This window comes from Rhodnius prolixus, unplaced genomic scaffold, assembly GCF_049639745.1.
Source record: "Rhodnius prolixus isolate KJV_2025 unplaced genomic scaffold, Rpr scaffold_6, whole genome shotgun sequence".
Taxonomy (NCBI): domain Eukaryota; kingdom Metazoa; phylum Arthropoda; class Insecta; order Hemiptera; family Reduviidae; genus Rhodnius; species Rhodnius prolixus.
Window position 1 is genome coordinate 16,090,587 of NW_027411634.1, and position 27,462 is coordinate 16,118,048.

A 27,462-nucleotide genomic window follows, 5' to 3' on the forward strand; every position below is an offset into this window, starting at 1 on the left:
CAAAAAGAACATCGAGTTGAAACATGTCGTGCTTTGAAACAACAGCTTGAAACTGATCCAGACTTTCTGTCAAAGGTCATTACTGGTGATGAGTCATGGTGCTATGGTTATGACCCAGAAACAAAGCAACAGTCGAGCCAATGGAAGACGTCATCTTCACCCCGACCAAAAAAAATGTCAAGTCAAGTCAAACATCAAAACAATGCTGATTTGCTTTTTTGATGCCAAAGGCGTAGTCCATTCAGAGTTTGTCCCCCCAGGTCAGACCGTCAATCAAACCTTGTATTTGGAAGTTTTGAAAAGATTGCGCAATAGTGTTCGCCAAAAAAGACCCGATTTGTGGCAAACAGGAGACTGGTTCTTCCACCACGACAATGCACCTGCACACACAGCCATCTCTGTTACACAGTTTTTGGCTAAAAATGGCATGGTTCCGCTGCCCCACGCACCTTACTCGCCTGACCTGGCTCCGTGCGACTTTTTCTTATTTCCACGCATGAAAAAGGGCATGAAAGGTCACCGATTTGACAACATTGAAGAGGTCAAGAAAAAAACGAAGAAGGAGCTGTCAGCCATTTCTAAAGATGACTACAAAAAATGTTTCGAACAGTGGAAGCACCGGTGGGACAAATGTATTAGTTGTAATGGAGAGTATTTTGAAGGGGATAAGGTTGTTCTGTAAAAAATTTGTAAATAAATAGCTTTTAAAAAATAATTCCGGTTTTTTTTGGGTACCTCCTCGTATTTTCCTCACACTCGGCAATTTGCACTTGCACTCGCCTCGCTTCGCTCGCTCGTGCGTGCAAACCCTGCCTCATATGAGGAAAAGCACTACTTTCCACACTTGTTAAATAAATAACTATTACTTTACTTTTTCTTATCACGTTGAGGCGAAAATCTCGACTCTTACAGATCATTCGAAAATTAAATTGTGAAAATCAAACAAAACAAAATAAAATCCTTAACAAAAACTTACAGTTTAAAATGTTAAGTATAAGGGTTGATTAAACGCCAAAAGGTACACAAATCAGCAAGTACCCAACATTTCATTAATACTTCATTAATATTTAAGTAATTCTACTGCATTAATTTTCATTAATAAGTTATTTTTTAGAATTTATTAGATGTCACAGACCCTTATGCTGGCCATTTTCGTCTACAAAATACATGTTCAAGTAGCACAGTAGATTGACTGTAATATCTAGTTATTTATAATAATCAAACTGTTAAATACAGGTTAAAAAGAAAATCGTTTTAAAAAATAAAAAAAAATTATGAGACTGAAAAATTCAAAACTTTTTTTTAAAAAAACTTACACCAACATACATCAATGTTTTTGTTTATTTTATTTATTTATTTTTATTTTTAAATAAAAATCGTCGGTTCAAGTTCATTCTTCGATTAAAGTAATTGTTATTTGATGAAGTAGTCAAACGTTTATAATAATAGGTAATAATTATCTGGCTTTATCGCAAATAATATAGTTTTCTTCAATTACATTCTCAATCTAGATGATCTTCCCACAATGTTGTATATATGTAATATAAAGTAAATAAGATATGCATATTTTTAGGACAGCTAATTATTCCAGTATTTTACTATAAGTAAAATTAGGGGGGCTAAATTAAATTACAATTGAGAAATGAATAATTGTTGTTGAATAATCTACTTGTTATAACTGTGTGTTATTTGTGCTCACGAATATTTCGGTAAGACGAATTCAAGACAGTAGCCTACTCTAACTTTGTCTTTTTCTACTTTAACATGCATGTACGTATATGTGATTTATCATAATTATAACAAAAAAATATTATAAATGAAATGGCCAGCATAAGGGTCTGTGACATCTAATAAATTCTAAAAAATAACTTATTAATGAAAATTAATGCAGTAGAATTACTTAAATATTAATGAAGTATTAATGAAATGTTGGGTACTTGCTGATTTGTGTACCTTTTGGCGTTTAATCAACCCTTATACTTAACATTTTAAACTGTAAGTTTTTGTTAAGGAGATTTTTGTACCTTTTGGATAGATTTTCCTTTTTGTCTATTTTGCAATGTTACATATCTGCTTTACAGATTTTTTTAAAATTAGGAATAAGCAATTCTATCATTATAACCTGATAAGGTGTTAAGTCGGAACCGTAACTACCACTGAAGAGATCTTTTTAAAGAATGATTATAGTTGCGGACCCCCGAACCATCCTCAATAACAATTTTTTTGAAAAAGCGTTTTGAATAAAATAGGAAGGTATTTGTACGTAAATAGCAAAATTAAACTGCGATTTCAGAACTTCCTTTTAAGAGGAGTAAGAAAAATAAACTACGATTGCAGTACTTCTCCCTAAAAGGCAAAGGGGCAAAGATTTTTTTAATCGAACGACAATTCATTGATTTAAATCGGTTCACTCATTGATAATTTTAACGATTGCAGTACTTCCTCTTAGTAGGTGCAAGAGCAAGATAGCACTTCACAGCAACGTAGAGGAGCTTTAACCACTTCTTCATGCTAAATTTTATCAAAATCGGATTAAGCGTTATAAAAATATTGGCAATAATAGTTTTAGAAAGGGCCTTATTTGGGCGGAGCGAACTCCCCTCCTTATGAGGCATAGCGTCGAGACTTTTAAAGTGCAAATCTGTACAAAATTTCGATTCGAATGACACTTTATTCATGAAAATCGGTTCACGTGTCGATAATTTGAAACGATTGCTACACTTCCCCTTAACAAGTGTAAGTGCAGATCGCCGCTTTAATGTTACGTAGGGAAGCCCTAGCCCTATCATCCTACCAAATTTTATCCAAATCGAGCCAAGATTTACAGAGTAATTAGTAATAATAATTTTGGAGGGGCCTTACATAAAGGGGACTAACTTCTCCCCCATTCGATGTACAGCGTCGAGACCCCCAAAAGGCACATCTACATAAAATTCCGAATCGAATGACACCTCATTCATGAAAATTGGTTCACGCGTTTAGGCGCTACGTTGTTTACAAAAAAGGTAACAACAACAAGAAGAACAAGAAGAACAAGAACAAGAACATTTTCTGAAAATGCCGTTTTTGCTCATTTTTGGCAACTTTTTTCTCGATACCTATTAGATGTGGGTTGTTGCAAAAAAATTACAGCTATAAAGGAGGGTTTGCCCTACATTTTAAAGAAAATTTGGGAATTTTATCTTTAGTAGAAAAAGAGGAAAAAATTGTCAAAGTTGGGTGTTTTTTAACGTTACGCTTTTTCGTGCAGTTTTTGACGATCAACCCTTATACAACTGTCCTACCGGACAGTTTTAATGAGAAGGTTTTCCTCTATGGAAAATGTTTTTATTGCTGAACTTCCACCAATCTTTTCTGCAGGAACATTAATCAACCTCTTGTCAGCATTATTTCTTCTGCGAATATCACTTTAACTTCTTTTTCTTTTTTTCGTTAATTTTAAAAGAGAACAAACACTTTTTAAAAAAAGTAGGCAATTTATCAGACTCAAGAACATCTTTTTCTCGCAGGATTAAATATTAATAAATTTTTACAGATGACAGATTTACTATCTTTTCTTTTCTTTTTTATTCGATAACTTGCTTTAAATATAACATATCCTAATTCAATGATTTTTCAATGAAAATGTTCTACAATGTGGTCTACAACGTTTATTTGATACATTTTGCTTGGAAAACATCGAAGAAAAGCCTTTGGGCGAGTGACATGGGTAGGCTTTTCTTTTGAATATTATACGAGGGTCGTTTGAAAAGTCCGTGCAAAGTCGGAGAGATAGCACCACTGGCGCGTATCGAGGTTCTGATTAGTTAGTAGCATCTCTTGGAAGAACACGCACCAAGTTTCAGCCAGATCGGACTATTTCTTTGTGTTTGGCATTCGTTTGAATCGAGGAAGTCGAATGATTTTCAAAAAATGGACGAAAAAGAATTTCGTGTGTTGATTAAACACTACTTTATGAAAGGCAAAACGCCTCAGGAGACTAAAGAGAAGCTTGATAAACATTATGGTGACTCTGCACCTTCGATTAGAACAGTTTATAAGTGGTTTCAAAAGTTTCGGAGTGGCCATATGGGCACAAGTGACGCTGAACGTTCTGGACGCCCTGTTGAGGTTACTACTCCAGAAATCATTGATAAAATCCATGATATGGTGATGGATGACAGAAGAGTGAAGGTGCGTGAGATTGCTAGTGCTGTGGGCATCTCGAATGAACGGGTACATAATATTTTGCATCAACATTTGGACATGACAAAGCTATCCGCAAGATGGGTGCCGCGATTGCTCATGCTTGACCAAAAACGAAATCGTGTGAAGTGTTGCAAGGACGGTTTGCAGCTGTTCCAGAAAAATCCGCAGGACTTTAAGCGTCGTTTCGTCACTGTGGATGAAACATGGATACATCACTACACTCCTGAGACCAAAGAACAATCTAAACAATGGGTTACCAAGGGGGAATCTGCTCCAAAAAAGGCGAAGACCGTTCCTTCGGCCGGAAAGATTATGGCGACTGTCTTTTGGGATTCGCAAGGAATAATCCTCATCGGCTATCTGGAAAAGGGTAAAACTATTACAGGTGCATATTATTCATCGTTATTGGTCCGTTCGATAACCGAGCTGCAAGAAAAACGCCCACGATTGGCCCACAAAAAAGTCCTTTTCCATCACGACAACGCACCAGCTCACACCTCAGCAGTTGTGGTCGCAAAATTAATGGAAATAGGGGTCCAACTCGTTTCACATCCCCCCTATTCTCTAGACTTGGCTCCCTCGGACTACTATTTGTTCCCCAATATGAAGAAATGGCTGGCGGGAAAAAGATTTTATTCAAACGAGGAGGTGATTGCAGAAACGAATGGCTATTTTTCAGACTTGGACAAATCCTATTATTCGGAAGGGATCAACAAACTAGAGCAGCTTTGGACGAAGTGTATAAGCCTAAAAGGAGACTATGTTGAAAAATAAAATAAGGTTTACCCCAAAAAATTAAGTAGTTTTTATTTTTGCACGGACTTTTCAAACGACCCTCGTATATTAGTACACGGGGTGATGCAGTAAGTGATGTCCATAGGCCTACTGTGTGTAGTACATCTAAAGTGGAGTTCAATGACGTATTGGCCAACTTCATATCATCCACTGTTCTTGAGTGACATCACTTTAATTTTTTTTTCTAAAATCATTACTTTTTTTCCAACAAAAATGTTATTACTCAGAAAGTTTTAGTCCGAATTCGATTCTGATGACACGGTTAGAAAGACAGATAAATTTTCTAAAAATTGATACCATTTCGAAGCATAAGTTATTCTCCAAACAGCCTCAATCTTCCTCCAAATACTGGAAAAATAAAAGTAATCGAAATTTTTAAGAAAACTCATTAGGCCCTCATGTGATCATTATCAGACCTAGATGCTGGCCACTTTTTATAAAAGTTTCCTTGCCTAATGTGGGCTGTGGGCTTTCTAACGCGGTACATCATTTTCCAGGATTCCTTTTATCTTCGTACGAGAAATTACGTTGGTTTTGCACGGAAACGTGTTCACGAGCACTCAAGAGTGTTAGTTCATCAAGTTGTTTAATTCATTGAAAACTCATTTAGATGGACCCAGTAGTCAATTTTTTGAAGTAGATTGTCTTAAAATAAGGAAGTCAAAGGTTACAAATTGCACTTTAAACATTTACTTCTGATCTCTCTGAAATATTTGAGAAAATGTTAGGAAATATTTCAAACAAGTGCTTTTTTTATAATCGAACGTTAATTTGCTTAGTTTCAAATAGGGTACAATAGAAAATTTTGAAAAACCAAGTCTAACAAATAAGGGAAGTTTATTTATAAGATACCTAGTTGTATTGGTTAATTCCAGATTCCGATATAAGGGTTATCTGTTAGTGGGTTCAAAGGGTTGTTAAGGATTATTCACAATCTTATCTTTTTCAACAGTGCAGTTATGTGTGAAATTGTAATTCGGAGTAAATACAAACTATATGAATTTTTGTTCAAGTAATTGTTTAAAATATTTCCTAACATTTTCTCAAATGTCAGAAGTAAAGTGCAATTTGTAACCTTTGATTTCCTTATTTTAAGACAATCTACTTTAAAAATTGACTACTGGTCCATCTAAAAGAGTTTTCAATGAATTAAACAATTTGATAAACTAACACTGTTGAGTGCTCGTGAACACGTTTTCTTGTAAAACAAACGTAATTTCTCATACGAAGATAAAAGGAATCCTGGAAAATGATATACCGTTTGAAAGCCCCATAAGGCAAGGAAACTTTTATAAAAAATGCCAGCACCTAGGTCTGATAATGATCACGTAAGGGCCTAATGAGGTTTCTTAAAAATGTCGATTACTTTTATTTTCCCAGTATCCAGGAGGAAGATTGAGGCTGTTTGGAGAATAATTTATGCTTCAAAATGGTGTTAATTTTTAGGAAATTTATCTGTCTTTCTAACTATGTCATCAGAATCGAATTCGGACTAAAACTTTCTGAGTAATAACATTTTTATTGGAAAAAAGTTATGATTTTAGAAAAAAAAAAATTACAGTGACGTATTTCACTTAATCGTATACAAATAAATTAAGTAAATATTTATTATTTTCGAAAAAAATCTATGTACGTCACTCTGGAAAAATACATGAAAATTATTGCTTATGAAGAATCTTCCAGCTATTAATTAAATAACTTCATTCAAGTCATTAATTATTGGTTGGCTTTAGTCAAGTTTAGTAGGTATGATTTTAACAGATTTATGGTAAAAGGCAGGATTACCTGTAATAGATATGGGCGTAGGCTATTAATTTACATCCTGCTATGGGATGTATATGATCAGATCTTAATAGTTGGCATTAATATCTAATTATCTGGAACTGTTCGTAGCAATTATTGGCCACATCGTATCAAATCGTGAATGTTCGTTCGTTTTATTCTTAGTGTTCTTTTTATCTTTTTACTTATTTGTAAGAGAAGTATTGCTGGCTTGTCCAATTTTTTGTTAAGTTTAAAACGCTAATATTTATTTTTGGGTTCACTTGGAGTGAAAAGGTGGTTTTATTAAATTCACCTCACTAGGAACCTCTAGCAAAAGAAAAACGAACTTACCAAAAATTTCAGCAAACTTAAATTTATTATTTCCTGTATGTACCTCCATAGAAGTCGACCGAAACTTAGCGATAAATACAAAAAACGAAACGTAATGATATCCTTAGAAAAAAATAGGTATTAAATTTTATATCATGTAACCCATAAATAGAACATTGTTTCGTACAACAGTAAGTGTGTTTACAATTTTACAGAAGCGTGACTGGAATCGAGGTGTGGCTATTAAATAACGAGACTGATGCTGCTACAGAAGAACTATACATGCGCCAAATCCTAACGACCGACAGCTGTGCAGTGTAGAGCCTTCTCTTTCGATTGCAGCGTCTCACGTGTTTGACAGAGAAATCTGTCTTACCGGAACCGTCGTTTGTGTAAGAGGTGTTAGTTTCGTTTTGCCGAAAACATGATACTACACATGTAGTAGAGCAACGAATTGTCGTGAAATTTCACACGAAACTTGGTGAAACCGCTACTGAAACTTATCTTTTTCTTAAATGAAGTTTATGGCGATGAATGTTTATCACGTGCACAGGTTTTTGAGTGGTTCAAGCGTTTCCAAGATGGCTGAGAAGACGTCCCAAAACGGATGAAAATATCGATTATAATTGATCAACATTACTACCGTGAGGTGCTTGCTCAACTCCGTGAAAGAGTAGGGAAAAAAAAACGACCCGATTTGTGGACAAGAACAAGTCATGGGTTCTCCATCAAGACAACTCGCCGGCTCACACTGAGTTGTCTGTCGCAAGACGTTTCTAGCTAAGTACAACATCCCAGTTTTAGGCCATATTCGCCTGACCTGGGGCCCCATGTGACTTTTATCTGTTCCCCCAAAGTCAAATCTGCATTAAAAGGAACACGATTTCAGTCACGTTGAAGCTGTGAAAGAAAAAGCGGCACGCCTCATGCAGGAGCTCAGAGAAAAAGACTTCCAGCACTGTTTCGAACAATGGTAAATTCGCATGGAGCGTTGTAGGGATAGGGGAGGGATGTATATTGAAGGTGATAATAACTAAATATGTATAAATTTAAAATAAAATGTTTTACAGCAATAGTCTCGTTATTTAATAGCCACACCTCGTATGAGTAACAGATTTGCATAATATTACAACCTGTTTGTAAAAGTTAGTAATTAACTAATTGGGAATTAATCCTTGATCCTTTAGGGACGCCATGAATACCGGGAGTTCAATCGAGGAAAAGCCTTGGTACTTCGATTTGGTCGGTTGTATGAGAATGAGATCCTCTTTACAGCGACTTTTTTTCCAAACTGGTTAAATCTGTGTCCTTTCACAAAAAAATAAGTAAATAAAGATGCACGATTGAAAGATTTAATACAGCAGTTCGTAGAGAGAGGTTTAAGTTGAAAGAGTAAAAGTACTCGTAATTGAAATGATTGAATACATTTTGATCTAAAACAATTTAATACTAATGAGCAAATATGTATTTAATGTCGGTAATCCTAAGCCGATAAATAAAATAAGTTTCCAATTACCGGGATAAAGCTTATAAACGAAAAGTTTTTTTCTGTTTAATGAGGGAAATGTCGAGAGAGAAACCTTCCTCAGATACATAACCTAACTGTAAACCACCAAATTTAAAAACATACAAAATTATTTGTATTGTAGTAAATTTGTATTGGAATGTTGGATATTTGGCAACCCTGTTGAGGGTGTAAGAGAAGGGCTGACCGTTAGGGGTAGCTAGAGGTAGCAGGTAGTTGGAGACATTCCTTAGTGGACTAGAGTTGAGTTTGGTCACTCTTTATGGAAGTTATGCCTTATGAATATTATGCCTTATGAATTATGTGAATAAACTATATTTAGGTTAATTTGTGTTTATTCAAACCCTTATGAGTATTAGTAAATTATTATTAAGTTTTATGTGTTTTAGTTTTGTGTGTTTCTCTCCCGTTTTTATATTTTTTTCATTTATTTTACAACTTCAGGTGTGGGGTAAAGAACTGGTAAAGTGCGGCAAATAGTCAAGAACTGGTAAAGTGAGTTAAAGTTCGGTTAATTTGGTTAAGAATAGTCAATTTGTGAGAAACCAAAATGCAGCTTGGTAACATTAAGAGGATTGAATCCGCAATTATGTTTGCTCCGGTAAAGGAGGCAAAAAGATTTTATGAAATTATTTTTGGGTTAGATGAAGGGCGTCTAAGCAGAAAAAAGTTAAAGGAATTTGAAGGTTTCAAGTTGAATGATGTGGACTTATGTAATAAAGTGGAAGAATTGAAAGACACATTTTCATTGTGGGAATTAAAAAGTGTCGCAAACCTATTAGGTATTCAGTTAAGCTGTAGACAGGATGTGGCGTCTGAGTTGTGTAAGTTCCTTAATGATATTAGCTTATTACTTGAGGCAATAAGTGAAGAACAACCAGAAGAAGAAGAAGATGAATACTTTGAGGAAGTAAGTGGAAATTCTACTAGTTCGAAACATGTTCAGCAATGTCGACCATATCAGTTTTCCTCTAGAGATATTGAAGAAAGTCTGCGACCGTTTACAGGAGAGGATAACTACACCATTAACTTGTGGTTAACTGATTTTGAAGAATTAGCGCAAGTGATGAGGTGGCAAGAGCTGGAAAAATGGGTCTTTGCAAAGAAGTCACTGAAGGGACTGGCAAAACTTTTTGTTAGTGGTGAACGGGGTTTAACCAGTTATAGTGCATTGAAGGAAGCACTTGTTGAGGAATTTTCTAGCGAAGACAGTGTAAAGGAAAAATCTTTCCGATTAAATAAGATTGTTTCGGAGACGAAAATAGGTACAAGAAAATGTTTCAATTGTTATGAAGAGGGGCATTTAGTGGCTGAATGTCCGAAACCCAGACGTGAGAAGGGAAGCTGTTTTCAGTGCGGCAAAATGGGACACATTCAAAGGGATTGCCAACGTCAGAAGCAGAGCACACCATCTTTAGTTGAGAAATCTGTTCTACCTCCATCCACAGCAGACATCCTCAGAGAAGGCGCTACTACTAGTGGAGAAGTAGAAGCCTTGCCCGGGGCAGCAATATCTTTGATTAAGGAAGATCGTGTAAGTGAAGACGATATATTACGTGAGGTAGCACTTAATGATAGTTGTGAGTTAATGCTAATTGATTACGGTGAAGAAGAAATTGTAAACCCTGAGCTTACTGTAAATTATGTGAAACCTATCGAGAAACCTAGTGAGCCCGCTGTTGATTTCAAAGTTGATATTAAAGTGATTAGGGAATCTCAGGACAGTGATAAGAGAAATTGTGAAATTTATGAATATTTAGAGGATAAAGTGCATAAAAGATTTGAATTATGTAATGGTGGGTTAGTGTTTAGAAAGAAAAAGGGGAAAATTGTATTTGTAGTTTCAAAAAAAGTTGGAAAACCAAAATATCAAAATGTTTCATGATTATGTTGGTCATTTAGGTGTTAATAAAGGTGCCGAATTAATTTTAAGGTCTTATGTGTTCCCAAAATTACAAGGCAAAATTAAAGATTATATAGCTAACTGCGGTAAATGTATTGTGTACAATCTAATATTAGGAAAGAAAGAAGGGGAGTTATATTTGTTAGTTCATGATATTGTTTTCTATTGTTTTATTAATCATTTTTGTAATATTGTTATGATAGTTTTAGGTTGTTTTAATTATGATTTATTTAGATTAATTCTGTTTATGTATTAGCTTGTTTTATGTTCAGTTATGTTTATTCGTAGGATTAGTTGAAACTTTTTATTAAATTGTAATTTATCACTCGTGTGATCGAGGGCGATCACGGGTCAGGATTGGCCGAGTTGTAGTAAATTTGTATTGGAATGTTGGATATTTGGCAACCCTGTTGAGGGTGTAAGAGAAGGGCTGACCGTTAGGGGTAGCTAGAGGTAGCAGGTAGTTGGAGACATTCCTTAGTGGACTAGAGTTGAGTTTGGTCACTCTTTATGGAAGTTATGCCTTATGAATATTATGCCTTATGAATTATGTGAATAAACTATATTTAGGTTAATTTGTGTTTATTCAAACCCTTATGAGTATTAGTAAATTATTATTAAGTTTTATGTGTTTTAGTTTTGTGTGTTTCTCTCCCGTTTTTATATTTTTTTCATTTATTTTACAGTATTATTATTATTTTATGTTTATTTTTAATTACTTCTCAATTGTGATATCGTCCCCATAATTTCTATTGCTTACCATTGAGATTGTTTATCTGTATGGCCGTCGGTAAAAGAGCCATACATTGATGGTGACACCCCAAAGTTGGGGTAGCTCTAGTGCCAAAGATAGTCCTAAGGCAACTTCTTTTTTCAGTCTTCCATTTTATAAAAGATTAGTGCTGTTCTAGTGTTTCGTTATAAAGCGAAATATTTTAAATTCTTTTTCTTTTTTTTAATTTATTTGTAAATTTACACCAGCGCTAGACACGCTATAAGTAACAATAACAATAACTGACATCAAACTAACTAATTGAGGAGAGAAGTTACCCAGTGATAACACTCCCTAAGTCGTCTCTCAGGATTAGCTGCTTTCTTCAGAAGAGAGAAAATCGCGAGGCCACTGGCGTTTTAGTCGTCTGGGAGGATGATCTGGAAGGTGATGAGATGATAAATGGCGGACAAGAGGATTGGAATGAGAGTGCAAGTTCTGATGAAAACGTTTATAGCGAGTTCGTGCAACCTGACCTACAAACGGAATTTCTAAATCTACGTGGATAGTTAGATTTGAAACGTAAAATGGAGCTGTTTAACGATAGTGCGGAGAATTTTAGACTGAAGCGATTGAATTCGTTGAAGATTGGAGCGTTTCGTTGAACCCCACAGTTCAATATCGTCCAGACGGGTTTTAGTATAGAATTATGAATCAGTCGTTTGTTATTAAGTGTGAAAGTTTTGAACGTTGGTCTAGTAGTCTTTTAAGTAGTCGATAACGCCTGTTAACTTCAGTTCGTTTAAGTCGTGTGCGCGGGTTCCAAGTCAGTCGTCTTTTGTCTAAATAAAGCCCAAGATAACGGACAACATTGACCAGGAGGAATCGGAATTGAGTCACAGAAGATCAGAGGAAGAGTGATGCGGCGAAGAGTAAAAGAAATATTTTGAGATTTGGTTCCATTTAACTTGATTTTCCAATTTTTAAACCATTCCTCAAGAGAAAAGAGATGAGTTTAAAGGTTTCTGTGTGAAGTTAGTGGATCCAGTAACTCAAAATTCAAAACTGTAATATTAATCTATCTAATCTACCTTATATCTTACCTCTCCATGTTGTTAAAATTCGCTACTTGCAATTCTAACTTGATAAAAGACAGGAACTTAACCGACGACACAAACTGCTCTCACGATTACTCGGCAAAAGTTTCCATCTTACTCTGAACTATAAAGTTGTTCTCATCTACAGTACTATACTTAAACCTTAATGGACCTACGGAATAGAAGTGTGGGGTTCTACCATGTCAACAAACACTCCTATCCAAAATTCTTCGCAGAATCACCAACTGCTTCATTGCATTTCCAACCGAACGATTCACAAAAATTTAAATGTTCTTTTTTTTTTGATTCGCGACTTTACAAAAAAAAAATTTCATAATTCACGCACACTCTACTGCACTCTCTTTACTCAAGAACTAGCTGCCAACTTTATAGCTGAAAAATTCCCACAATAATATTTGAGGCACCAAGAGTTCTCTGGCGAGATAAAAATGAACTATGAATGTTTGCAAATATTTAAAATGTGAAAATAACCATGCCTATTCAAATAAAATTAAATTCTCAGCTCTATTTTACTTGTAATTATGTACTTTCATATCCAAAATTGTAATATTAATCTATCAAATCTACATTATCTTCCTATCTTACCTCTCCAAATCTCACTTCTTCCTTATGTTGTTAAAATTAAAAATAAATGCTTTATCTCATTGCCTACCAACATCTCATTCCTCCGTACAAGTAAATACCTTGGAAGGTTTTCATAGACAGCTACTTTCTCTTGTATTCATTCATCTTTTGCATTTATTTTCGCAGTTACAAATATTCCAATAAATGTTCATTTAAAAATATATACAAATATTAAACGAATTTAAAATTGTTAGAATTACCTAAAAAGTAAACGCCTATTTTTTTCAGGCATAACTAAACATCCAATTACTTATTAAGAAGTATATCCATCTATTTTATTATAAAAAATTTGGATGAGTTAATTTCCTCTCCTTTTTTAAAGAATATTTTTAAAAGGACAAAAAGTTCCATAGTCGGCTAATAATTCAATAAAGAAAGTTTTGCGTACACTCTAAGCTAAAGGCAGAAATACTTATAAGAATTAATTGCTTCTCATCAGAAATGTAAATGCTACAAGAACCTACATAAAACTTTTGTTTTTCTTTCAATTAATCTCTGAATAAAGTAGAAATTGTTGACTCTAGAAATTTATTAAATTTTAAGCAATTTTAGTAGGTACACTAAAGATTAACTTTACAAAGAACACAAAATCAAGTTTACCTACAAATTAATTAACAGGTGTTAATGCTATTTTAATTGTTTTGTCTTTAATTACTTTTTATAGCACTTTATAATAAAGATTATTGATTTTCTTGTTGTCGAATTTCTACAGTCATGGATTTCATTCTGTATGTAGCTGAACCATCACCACATTTTTTATAATGACAGCTGCTCCACTTATTGGAGCACAAAAGGTATAGGGTTAGATTAGCTCGGTGATTAGCATACTTGATTACAACGCGAAAATCCAGGGTTCGAATCCAGCAGCAGGCTTGTTAGTTTTTCTCTTAAAAGCTTCTTACACTGGTGATAGATAAATTTAATTTGCAACAAACAGTGCACCTGCTTTCAAGCTGGCAATGCAGTGAAAATAGCTGCCTATAACCTCTCAGATGCTGGTTATAAGAGGGAATAATGTTGTCAGTGATTTGCAGAAATTCTTGATGACAGCTAAGTACAACCAATAGTCTGCCAGCTTTAAATCGTGAGTTAATGATTTTTGTTTTACTTTACTGACTAATAAATAGTTTGGAAGAGAATGATTGGCGTTAAAACTTGATATAGAATTCAAATTTAATGAATTGTACTAATAGGTTTTAAACAAAATTGTTAGAAAACCAAACATCTGCTTGAATACATTATTTGTTTTCATTATGTAGAATGAGCTCGTTCCCATTGGCCTTCATGCTAGCAATCTTACCTAAAAACTTTAAAATAAAATTATCTAAGCTTATATGCAGTGAAATGTGAAAATATCTTACACATAAGATTTGAAACTTAAACCTTCCATATTTGCCGAAACTTTTACCAATTCCAGTTTGACTAATTAGGCAACTTTGTAATGAATGTGAACAATAAATTGTTAATTACCTTAACCCAAGAAACTTGCCTAATAGGATAATTGTAATTAATTGGAACTCCTAGTTAAAACACTATTTGAATCAGTTATTAGGCAAGTTACATTAAGTAAAGCTACAGTCTCTTCAATAATCTACTTTAGGTATACCTAAAGTGTTATAACACGATATTATTATAATATGATCCCTTGGAAATTAGTTGTAGTGAGAATATAACTATATTTTATATTAATTAATCTAATCTATCGTTCTACATATTTAGATTGTGTATGTGCCTTAAACAACGGATGAATAAATGATATGAATTGCGACGGAATATTTACGAAAATCAAATCTGACTAGAAAATGTGATAAGGCAGAACTTATTTACTACCAAATCTATGGCGTTGGAGGCATTAAAAGCCTACATTTAGTAAAAGTAACTTATCCAAATATAATATTTATTAAAGTCGTTGAACTATCAAATATTTTGTATAACCATTCGTACATACATATACTGACAAAAATGAACTTGGAGAATTACAGCAGAATCAACGCTATTAAATTGATTAAAAGCTTATTTTTAGATAATAAAGAAAAATAAATAAGGAAGCAATCCAATCCTCTATAAACATAATGAATATAAACAATAGACAGAAATATTTGTTTTCTTTGAGTGATTTTATCGGAAGAAAATAATGATAAATGGGTATTAGAAATATCCGGAAGAAAAATATTTAATTCATGGATATTTTTGAAAACATTTGAAACATTTGGTAGAGGAATTGGAATTTAATAGTGGTTACTAAGTTTGCTGAGGTTAGACAACGAATGGTAATGTATTGATCTGACTTTTCATTATTATAAAAAGGGGGCTGAGGGTTTTTCATCGTTTTTTTCCCCCTCATTATTTACTTTTATTGTTTATTTTATTTTGTAACAATTTATGTAATTAGCTGGAGGTTATAGTATTTATACTGGAGGTTATAGTATTTATACTGGAACTCCTTATGTACATATGAGGGTCGTTTGAAAAGTCCGTGCAAAAATAAAAACTACTTAATTTTTGGGGGTAAACCTTTTTTATTTTCCAACATAGTCTCCTTTTAGGCTTATACACTTCGTCCAACGCTGCTCTAGTTTGTTGATCCCTTCCGAATAATAGGATTTGTCCAAGTCTGAAAAATAGCCATTCGTTTCTGCAATCACCTCCTTGTTTGAATAAAATCTTTTTCCCGCCAGCCATTTCTTCATATTGGGGAACAAATAGTAGTCCGAGGGAGCCAAGTCTGGAGAATAGGGGGGATGTGAAACGAGTTGGAACCCTATTTCCATTAATTTTGCGACCACAACTGCTGAGGTGTGAGCTGGTGCGTTGTCGTGATGGAAAAGGACTTTTTTGTGGGCCAATCGTGGGCGTTTTTCTTGCAGCTCGGTTTTCAAACGGTCCAATAACGATGAATAATATGCACCTGTAATAGTTTTACCCTTTTCTAGATAGTCGATGAGGATTATTCCTTGCGAATCCCAAAAGACAGTCGCCATAATCTTTCCGGCCGAAGGAACGGTCTTCGCCTTTTTTGGCGCAGATTCCCCCTTGGTAACCCATTGTTTAGATTGTTCTTTGGTCTCAGGAGTGTAGTGATGTATCCATGTTTCATCCACAGTGACGAAACGACGCTTAAAGTCCTGCGGATTCTTCTGGAACAGCTGCAAACCGTCCTTGCAACACTTCACACGATTTCGTTTTTGGCCAAGCGTGAGCAATCGCGGCACCCATCTTGCGGATAGCTTTGTCATGTCCAAATGTTGATGCAAAATATTATGTACCCGTTCATTCGAGATGCCCACAGCACTAGCAATCTCACGCACCTTCACTCTTCTGTCATCCATCACCATATCATGGATTTTATCAATGATTTCTGGAGTAGTAACCTCAACAGGGCGTCCAGAACGTTCAGCGTCACTTGTGCCCATATGGCCACTCCGAAAATTTTGAAACCACTTATAAACTGTTCTAATCGAAGGTGCAGAGTCACCATAATGTTTATCAAGCTTCTCTTTAGTCTCCTGAGGCGTTTTGCCTTTCATAAAGTAGTGTTTAATCAACCCACGAAATTCTTTTTCGTCCATTTTTTGAAAATCACTCGACTTCCTCGATTCAAACGAATGCCAAACACAAAGAAATAGACCGATCTGGCTGAAACTTGGTGTGTGTTCTTCCAAGAGATGCTACTAACTAAACATAACCTCAATACGCGCCAGTGGTGCTATCTCTCTGACTTTGCACGGACTTTTCAAACGACCCTCGTACAATAAAAGAAATTTTAATACAGTACTTCTAAAATGTCACTTTTGGCATAATGATGTACTTTTATACAGGGTGTATACGGAGGAGTGGTCGAATCTTCGGGAGGTGATTCTGGGCATCATTTGCAACAAAAAAATTCTACATAAACTATGGCTCGATTCTGCTCCGTTTTATAGATATTTTTAATTTTATGTTTTTTCAAGGTCTTACTACTTTTTAGCACACAGTTGCCTATATTTCTCAAACTACTAAAGCTAAAGTAATTTCAATAAGCTCATTAGAATGAAATCGTACTGGATTTGATTATTCTGATCAGTTATATTCTTATGGTAGGTGAATTCCTTTCATAATGCCGACGATGTTATGAGGACTACTTTTTTGTAATTAATCACAGATTTCTGCATCAATTTTTAAAATAACCACTACTCATGATATACCTTTCGAAAGGTGATTGTATGTAGATGTTTTTCCTGAATAGTGCACGTTTTAAACTTATATAATATTTTTGAGAAAAATGAAGTCGAAAGTTTTTGGAAAAAATTAGAAACTTGCTATTTCTTATGTTTGGGCCACAAAGTGAAATACTTGATTTTTGAAATATCAACTAGCTTATTTAAAAGGAAATTTAACCTTCTTTCTAATGAGCTTATTGAAATCGCTTTAGCTTTAATAGTTTGAGAAATATAGACAACTCTTTGCTAAAAAGTAGTAAGACCTTGAAAAAACATAAAATTAAAAATATCTATAAAACGGAACTGAATCGAGTCATAGTTCATATTGAATTTTTTGACGCCTAGAATCATCTCCCGAAGTTTCGACCACTCCTCTGAGTATCCCCTGTATACAACAAATCAAACTAAATGGCATAATCTCTGTTCTCTTCCAGAAAACAAGATCAATCTTAACACAATAATCTTGGTTTCCTTGATAATCTTCCTAATTGCGCCCAGTAATCTGTTAATCCTCTGTCCTCGGATTACATTGGCTGGCGACACCTTATTCCCAGATCATGATCATTGTTTTCGACTACTAGTTGTCTAGTACATTTTTTTTAAGAACGTTGTCGGGGTAAGGAATGTCGTCAATTCTAGAACTAAACTGCTCCACAAAAAAAGTGGCGCACTTTGAAAAAAGCGTTTATTTTTTGTTTTATCACATGTTGGGGAAAGATTATTAGTTTTAATTATTTTCATAAACTGTCAGGGAACAATTAATCGAATCAAGGTCCAAAGTTTCTTGTAAATAGAGAAGCAATTCCTCGTTTAATCCCCTTCGGTCTTTTTGTGTAAACAACAACGTGAACTTTACCTCAACAGTAAATAAATTTATTGACCTCTACAGTTGCGTTTCGACTTTTTTCAAGCTGAAAGCATTGCAAACTCTCAATTACAGCAGAGCAAGTGGCCCGTATTATTGCATTAGTTGAGGATGGACGGAGTCAGCACTTGATGACCGATTTATTAGAATCCACACTCAAAGAAATCGTACATCAACTGCTTCTGAAACAGCTCAAACACTGCTTACTGTTCGTGGAGTTTCAGTTAGTGCCGAAACTGTACGAAGATGGTTCGCTGAAATGAATTTACGCCCTAGGAAGCAAGCCACAGGACCATTGCTCAACGTAGACCATCGGAGAGCCCGTCTAGAGTTCGCTAGGGAACACCGCAACTGTCTGAGAACGATTATAGAAACGTTCTCTTTTCAGACGAGTCCCGTTTTGTTCTATACGCACCTGATGGGAGGCGACGAGTTTACCGGAGGCCTGGGGAGCGCTACGCTCCGTGCAATATTTCTGGTAGACTACCATTCGGAGGTGGTTCAATGATGGTGTGGGCTGGGATTTCTATGGGGGCTTAAACTGAGCTCCACGTGTTCAACAGGGCAATCTTGAATGCAGATTTGTATGTGAGGGAAATTTTGCAGCAATATGTGATACCCTATGCACCATTTATTGGGGAAAATTTTATTTTTATGCTTATTATTTTAAGATAATGCCCGATCACACACTGCCGCCTGTGTTGTTCAATATCTACAGGATACTAGCATTCGTGTTCTGAGATGACCAGCACGTAGCCCGGATTTAAATCCAATTGAACATCTTTGGGATGAGCTGGGTAGGCGATTAAGATGGAGAAATAATCCTCCCAGGAGCTTAGAAGAGTTGCGAGGTGCTCTGGTGGAGATATGGGAGGAATTAACACAAGATTTCCTGAGAAATTCAAGAAGGAGTATGCCGAGGAGATCGGATGCAGTAATGCGAGCAATACACGTCACTAAAATTCTTTTTCTCTTTTTTTAATCGGAAGAAATACTTTTTTTTCAAATTCATTTTTTGCTGAGAAGTACTTTTTTGTTAAATTAAAGGTTTTTATTTCTTTTAGATCATTTTTTATTTTATTTTAGCCCTCCCGTAACTTTATACTTCTTATATTTGCTAACTAAAATAAAATGTAGAACAAAAAAGTTACAGAGAAAAAAAAATAACGCATTTTTAAAGTGCGCCACTTTTTTTGTGGAGCAGTGTATATTTGAAAAAATAAAATTGACGATACACATGAAATGTACAAGCGATATAAATTATCTAAAAGAATTTTCTTATACGATTTTATCCAACCTGAATTTAATTCACCTGGCACAGTGCCATCAGTGGAAGGTTAACCTTAATACTTATCCTATCCATAGAGTTTTCAGAAATACCTGTGCTTTGAAGATCTTTGCAGTTTTGGTAAACTCTGAATTTAAAAAATAAAGATAAAATAAAATAACAAAATCAATGAGCTGCCTGAATGTACCGAAAGTATCAGTTTACAGAGTCGTTTTTTCTCAAAAAGATTCTATTGGCTGAAAAAACATTGCTGTCGAAGTATTCGGCGTTGTAAATATAAATTAAAGTTAGTTTCACAGCCGAAGTTTTAGCCAAAATTTATCAACTAAAATGTAACTTTACTAAAGTGTATTTTGTATTAACTTTTCCGTTTTATATTTTTTTGCAATTTTCTTGAAAACTTGTATTTGTTATTTGATAAACTAGTTGTAAACTTGATGGGTATACTTTTCAGCAAACTTTTAAGCACAGTTTGGTACATGGCCAATAGTTTTTTTAAAAATAAGTTCTTGAGTGTTTAGTAAAATGTTTAGGTAGACTGAAAATGTCTTGGAGATCAATCTAACTGCACTCTAAACTAATTTCTTTGGCAGAATGGGAATACTTCTATTGCATTACCATACTCGCTGAACATCGTCTCTTTTATTTAAGGTTACAATCCGAATCGTTCATTATTCTTCGGATAGGTTATCATCCAGCATTGAACTACAAAACTTAGCTGTACTAAGTCCTTTCAAGTAGATGTTTATTAAATAATGTTTGGGGAACTCTTATTTTCATTTAAAGAAAGCAATCCATCACAAAATAAAAAAATAACAACATGGCGGACTTAGTTCTCCTGGCCCGAATCTAAGCGTTTAGGAATATTTTCCTTGTTATACGCCTCAGCTTTAGGAAGGCAAAAATAATTTAGGGCTAAAATGGGTTGAAATTTTTCATTACTATGTGATTTTCTCAAAAAAACGGTTCTAACGATTTCCTTTTTGGTAGATCCGAGTATTCATTACATATTTTTAGCATTTTCACATTTCCAAAACTATTTATTTTAAGAGGTTCTAGGAGAGAGATGATGTTAGACTGCCGTCTAATGTCGCTTTTGCGTTTGTTAGGTTCTAGATTTTGTAAAATTATTAATTTAAATCTTTGTGATTTACTATAAGTATACCATCTTTTAAAAAAAAATCATCATTTCAACTCCACAGTGTTAGTGTACAAAATATCTATGAAGCAGTGACTTCGCAGAGTTGTACTTTCGTAATCTTTCTTATTTGCATTCCATCCTTAATTCCGGACAAGCTATCACTGCTTTCTTGATGGGTTGGTGATTTTTTCTTATTGTTAAATTAAAATTAATTTAAATGTTTATTTTTTTTTTTTTTTTTGGCGCATCAACAGCTGAGGTCATTAGCGCCCGGAGCTTTTTCCAGTGCACTGCCGGCCTCCGGACAGTGTTCTCTCGTTACAGACAACACTGTCCATCACCGAACAGTGAGCTGTAAGAAGCTCCTAGGAAGAGAAAATCTAAGGGTCAGCTGCTGGATTCGAACCCGGGACCTCCGCGTGGGAGTCCAGTATGCTAACCTCATAGCTAATCCCTTCCCTCTAAATGTTTATTATAGTTAGGTGAAAAATGAAAATTATTTCTTATTGAATAATTAAAAATGGTAGGACAACTGTATAAGATTTGAACAAGGCGCCACGGTAGCAGAACGGGTTAAGAGGCGAAACCTGCAAAGCTAATATGCATTGTGGTACTGGGTTCGATTCCCGGTCTTAGGCCTTGGATTTTATTTAATGGTTAAATGAGAAATAGTAAAGTACGTTTGCTAGTGGTCTCCGTCCACGACACCACTTTATGGTAGATAAATGGTAATTGGACGTTAAACCCCGCCTAAAAAAATAGGCGATTACTTTACTTTACTATAAGATTTTATCGTCAAAAACTGCTCAGAAAAGCGTAATTTTGGAAAACAACCGACTCTAATGAACAGTAAGAAACTGCTACACCGCCCTCTAACTCCAATCTGGACATGAACTGTACTGTTAAGAGCTACAATCTCAACCGCATCCAATCTCTCCAATTAAAAATCCTTCGCACCATCATTAACGTACCTTTCTACGTTCGCAATCTTTACTCACTCTGGCCGAAAAAAAAAAAATTGTTCTTGACCTAGCCAAATCTCGTTAAATTAAATTTCATTCCAAACTTTCCCATTATTTCAATCCGTTCTGTCCCAATCTACTTTAACCCTCTAATCCTTTCTGAAGGCTGAATCGAGTCGATGTCCTTAGTGATTATATGATAGAAAAGGGCGTTCTTCGATGCACTTCGTAGGTATCCTGAGTTTTACTACTCATGATTGGTTGGCCCTCATTCATTTCTTTCAGTTTATGTTGTTTATGTATTAAACGCTATCACACGAGGGTCGTTTGAAAAGTCCGTGCAAAGTCAGAGAGATAGCACCACTGGCGCGTATCGAGGTTATGTTTAGTTAGTAGCATCTCTTGGAAGAACACACACCAAGTTTCAGCCAGATCGGTCTATCTCTTTGTGTTTGGCATTCGTTTGAATCGAGGAAGTCGAGTGATTTTCAAAAAATGGACGAAAAAGAATTTCGTGTGTTGATTAAACACTACTTTATGAAAGGCAAAACGCCTCAGGAGACTAAAGAGAAGCTTGATAAACATTATGGTGACTCTGCACCTTCAATTAGAACAGTTTATAAGTGGTTTCAAAATTTTCGGAGTGGCCATATGAGCACAAGTGACGCTGAACGTTCTGGACGCCCTGTTGAGGTTACTACTCCAGAAATCATTGATAAAATCCATGATATGGTGATGGATGACAGAAGAGTGAAGGTGCGTGAGATTGCTAGTGCTGTGGGCATCTCGAATGAACGGGTACATAATATTTTGCATCAACATTTGGACATGACAAAGCTATCCGCAAGATGGGTGCCGCGATCGCTCACGCTTGACCAAAAATGAAATCGTGTGAAGTGTTGCAAGGACGGTTTGCAGCTGTTCCAGAAGAATCCGCAGGACTTTAAGCGTCGTTTCGTCACTGTGGATGAAACATGGATACATCACTACACTCTTGAGACCAAAGAACAATCTAAACAATGGGTTACCAAGGGGGAATCTGCGCCAAAAAAGGCGAAGACCGTTCCTTCGGCCGGAAAGATTATGGCGACTGTCTTTTGGGATTCGCAAGGAATAATCCTCATCGACTATCTGGAAAAGGGTAAAACTATTACAGGTGCATATTATTCATCGTTATTGGACCGTTTGAAAACCGAGCTGCAAGAAAAACGCCCACGATTGGCCCACAAAAAAGTCCTTTTCCATCACGACAACGCACCAGCTCACACCTCAGCAGTTGTGGTCGCAAAATTAATGGAAATAGGGTTCCAACTCGTTTCACATCCCCCCTATTCTCCAGACTTGGCTCCCTCGGACTACTATTTGTTCCCCAATATGAAGAAATGGCTGGCGGGAAAAAGATTTTATTCAAACGAGGAGGTGATTGCAGAAACGAATGGCTATTTTTCAGACTTGGACAAATCCTATTATTCGGAAGGGATCAACAAACTAGAGCAGCGTTGGACGAAGTGTATAAGCCTAAAAGGAGACTATGTTGAAAAATAAAAAAGGTTTACCCCAAAAAATTAAGTAGTTTTTATTTTTGCACGGACTTTTCAAACGACCCTCGTATTTACTTGTTGCCAATGAGAAGTTGTAAACTAAATGAAGAGAGATAAAAATACATGCAGATGTTGACTCAGATGAATCAATACAGCTACGTTAAACTCGTTAAACTCCAGTCAGATCATCTGGTGAAACCATATGGGAAGATACAGTTACAGCTTTCCCTGGTTTTTTATTTTTAAGATATTTTTTAAGGCCACCCACAGAAGTTATTCTAAAAAAACCACTCGTTCTGACTCAGGTAACCTTAAAACAGAGATGATTTTGGTTGATTTTGGTGAAACTCAGTTTTGAAAATAGACCATGATTGTAATACTTACCACATCTAGTAAGCAGAAATGAATAAATGAAATCAAATTTGAAAAAGCCTGTATTATATCTGTTGTAATTTTAAATCTAATAAAAGAAGACACGCTGGCGTTAATACAGTCCTGGCTGGCACCAGACGATGGACCAGAAATATATAACGATGTTAGTCCCTAGAATGTAGAGGATAATGCTCTCTCTAGTTCTAACTTTATGGCAATTCTCCATTAGGCAATAATATTATTCCCTGGGCTAACAAATCATCCAAAATTTCCCGTGTTTATTTGTAAACATAGGATCTTTGAGCAATACATGTTTAGCTTTTGTAACAGTAGTTTGTTTTCTTTAGAATGCCTAGCTAGATATTAGTTTGAGAAGTAAAAATGACTAATATTTATTTGATTAAAATTATTGATGGTACTGTTATTTGGACGCCACGATAGCCAAGCCTTTATTATTATTGTTGTTACTGGGATCAATTCTCGGTGTAGGACTTAGATATTATTTAACAGTTTACAAGAGAAATTTATGGTAAAGTAAGTTTTCCTTTTCACAAGACACCAAATTAGGAAGCTGGACGGAAACAAAAAGTAGGCATTGCTTCCTTAATTTCTCGGTACAGTCACTTTAGTAATGATTTAGCTTGTATAAACTTACATTACATTTCATAAAAGTAGATTTTGTGTAGTAACTGGCTCCCATTTGGCCAGTTTATGGTCCAATTCTTAACGCGCCTGTTGCAGGATCCTGTCCTGCACGATTGCAGCGTCTCACGTGTTTGTAGAGAAATCTGTCTGACCGGAACCATCGTTTGTGTACGAGGTGTTAGTTTCATTTTGCCGAAAACATGATACTACACATGTAGTAGAGCAACGAATTGTCGTGAAATTTCACACAAAACTGGGTAAAAAACCGCTACTGAAACTTCATCTTTTATTAAAAGAAGTTTATGGCGATGAATGTTAATCACGTGCGCAAGTTTTTGAGTGGTTCAAGCGTTTCCAAGATGGCCGAGAAGATGTTGGAGATGATGACCGCCCGGGTCGCCCTTCCGCGTTCAAAACGGATGAAAATATTGATTATAATTAATCAACATTACTACCGTGAGGTGCTTGCTCAACTCCGTGAAAGAGTAAGGAAAAAAAAACGACCCGATTTATGGAAGAACAAGTCACGTGTTCTCCATCAAGACAACGCGCTGGCTCACACTGCATTGTCTGTCGCAAGACGTTTCTAGCCAAGTACAACATCCCAGTTTTAGGCCTGACCTGGCCCCATGTGACTTTTATCTGTTCCCCCAAAGTCAAATCTGCATTAAAAGGAACACGATTTCAGTCCGTTGAAGCTGTGAAAGAAAAAGCGGCACGCGTCATGCAGGAGCTTACAGAAAAAGACTTCCAGCACTGTTTCGAACAATGGTAAATTCGCATGGAGCGTTGTAGGGATAGGGGAGGGGTGTATATTGAAGGTGATAATAACTAAATATGTATAAAGTTAAAATAAATTGTTTTACAGCAATAGTCTCGTTATTTAATAGCCTCACCTCGTACATATACGATAAGGATAAAACCAACGCTTTTTGTTACAGGTTTAGAACCTATAAAACAAATAAAAAATATAATAATAATAAATAATAAATTTAGCACTGGAAATAAAACAAAACAAAAGATAGCATAGATTTAGAATCCTCAATTCCAAGTCAGCAGTGGTGAAGAAAAGGAAATAATTAATTTTTTTCTTTTATCTCACACTCCAGGAGCTCGTCTCCTGGAAATAACTTCTCTGATGATGTTCGCTGAAAACAAGGGATTAACAGTTTACGTAGAATTTGCGGATTTTCCATTTCCTTTGACAGAAAGAAACAGCAATATTGTTTAATGCCGGAACCTTTAGTAAGCAAGTTAAAAGCAAGGTAGAACAATTTTTAAAACGTAATTCCAACTGGTTGGAAGACAGGGACCAATTCTACACCCAAGAAAGATAAGACTGGCTAGGATTGGCGGAGTTAGAAAAGAATGAGAACGGGCGGTTGTGGCAAAGTCGCAAAAAGGAAGTGAATGATGCTGTTTGTCGTCGTGGTGGTGGTAGTGGTTGTTTCAGTGGTATGGTTGCGGCACGAAAAGCCTGAACTATTAAGTTGGCTTTCCTCCTGAACAGCCCTTAAGGGCTGAACTTGCTTGGTGTTTGCCTTAATGTCTTCCCTTCACTATACACACTCTCTCAAAACGCTCGTGTAACTCCTACTCCAGCGCCATAGTGTGTCGCGTTGAGTATAGCAGTATAAAAGCCTTTATCTCACACAAAATACTATTATTCTAGCAGATTATCTACTGCAGCATTTACTAGGCTGTAATAAAAAAATTTATACAGAAATTTATTTATAACGACTGCTCGCATAAATAACAGGCAAAATAATAGTAAGAATAAAGATTATAGTTTTTAAAAAACTATTCCCGGGGATACCTATAAAAATATGCATTTTTCCCCCCTGCCTAATAAAGCATTGACTGCTTGCAGAGGTACAGGGTTACAGCTAGCATCATATATCGGCATGAAAAAGTGAAACATCCAGGATCCTAATAGGACTTGATTATGTACCCATTTCAGACACAAGCAGAGGGTGAACCCTTAAAGACAATAAATGCAGCTAAAAGTAAGATTTATTAAATTATAGGCCGGAGTGACGTGTTCTGAATAAGTAGAACTATATAAAGCTCGCAAGGTTTCTGTATTACAGGGCAATAAAATTTATTACCAACGCAATTACAAAAGCAAGAGCAAACATGTTTTATTTTTTATTATTGCCAGTATAATAATTTATTAGAGAAACATTAAGTTTATATGGTATAGTAAATCATCTCAAGACTAAAGGAGGGCCGTTTTATTTACAGCCAAGTTGAAGAGAGATGTTATGTATTTTATTTGCCCTTGCAATTTCCTTTCTTTTTACTCCTGTTATTTTGACTCATAATTGTGGTTATTGAGCAAAGAGATTATAATAGGAGAGTAAATACTCGTTGACTTAAATTTCGTATATTATAGGGACAGGAAATACAGATATTTTTTTTAAAAAGAAGAGAGTGGTACAAAGTTTGCGAGAATACGAGGGTCGTTTGAAAAGTCCGTGCAAAAATAAAAACTACTTAATTTTTTGGGGTAAACCTTTTTTATTTTTCAACATAGTCTCCTTTTAGGCTTATACACTTCGTCCAACGCTGCTCTAGTTTGTTGATCCCTTCCGAATAATAGGATTTGTCCAAGTCTGAAAAATAGCCATTCGTTTCTGCAATCACCTCCTCGTTTGAATAAAATCTTTTTCCCGCCAGCCATTTCTTCATATTGGGAAACAAATAGTAGTCCGAGGGAGCCAACTCTGGGGAATAGGGGGGATGTGAAACAAGTTGGAACCCTATTTCCATTAATTTTGCGACCACAACTGCTGAGGTGTGAGCTGGTGCGTTGTCGTGATGGAAAAGGACTTTTTTGTGGGCCAATCGTGGGCGTTTTTCTTGCAGCTCGGTTTTCAAACGGTCCAATAACGATGAATAATATGCACCTGTAATAGTTTTACCCTTTTCCAGATAGTCGATGAGGATTATTCCTTGCGAATCCCAAAAGACAGTCGCCATAATCTTTCCGGCCGAAGGAACGGTCTTCGCCTTTTTTTGGCGCAGAATCCCCCTTGGTAACCCATTGTTTAGATTGTTCTTTGGTCTCAGGAGTGTAGTGATGCATCCATGTTTCATCCACAGTGACGAAACGACGCTTAAAGTCCTGCGGATTCTTCTGGAACAGCTGCAAACCGTCCTTGCAACACTTCACACGATTTCGTTTTTGGTCAAGCGTGAGCAATCGCGACACCCATCTTTGTCATCGCGGATAGCTTTGTCATGTCCAAATGTTGATGCAAAATATTATGTACCCGTTCATTCGAGATGCCCACAGCACTAGCAATCTCACGCACCTTCACTCTTCTGTCATCCATCACCATATCATGGATTTTATCAATGATTTCTGGAGTAGTAACCTCAACAGGGCGTCCAGAACGTTCAGCGTCACTTGTGCCCATATGGCCACTCCGAAAATTTTGAAACCACTTATAAACTGTTCTAATTGAAGGTGCAGAGCCACCATAAT

At 35.7% G+C, this 27,462-nt stretch overlaps 1 protein-coding gene across 6 annotated transcripts in view; it reads right to left on the minus strand.

Moving 5' to 3' along the window:
* Positions 1–27,462, minus strand: part of LOC141460164 (trace amine-associated receptor 8c) — a 471,099-nt gene that overhangs the window by 308,287 nt on the left and 135,350 nt on the right. The window contains exon 1 of one of the 6 annotated variants that reach the window (XM_074139889.1): positions 12,321–12,571. The exons of the other annotated variants lie outside the window; for them this stretch is intronic. The gene's annotated coding sequence lies outside the window, so the exon portion shown is untranslated. Of the gene's footprint in view, positions 1–12,320; positions 12,572–27,462 lie in introns of those variants that run through there. 6 annotated transcript variants of the gene reach the window in all.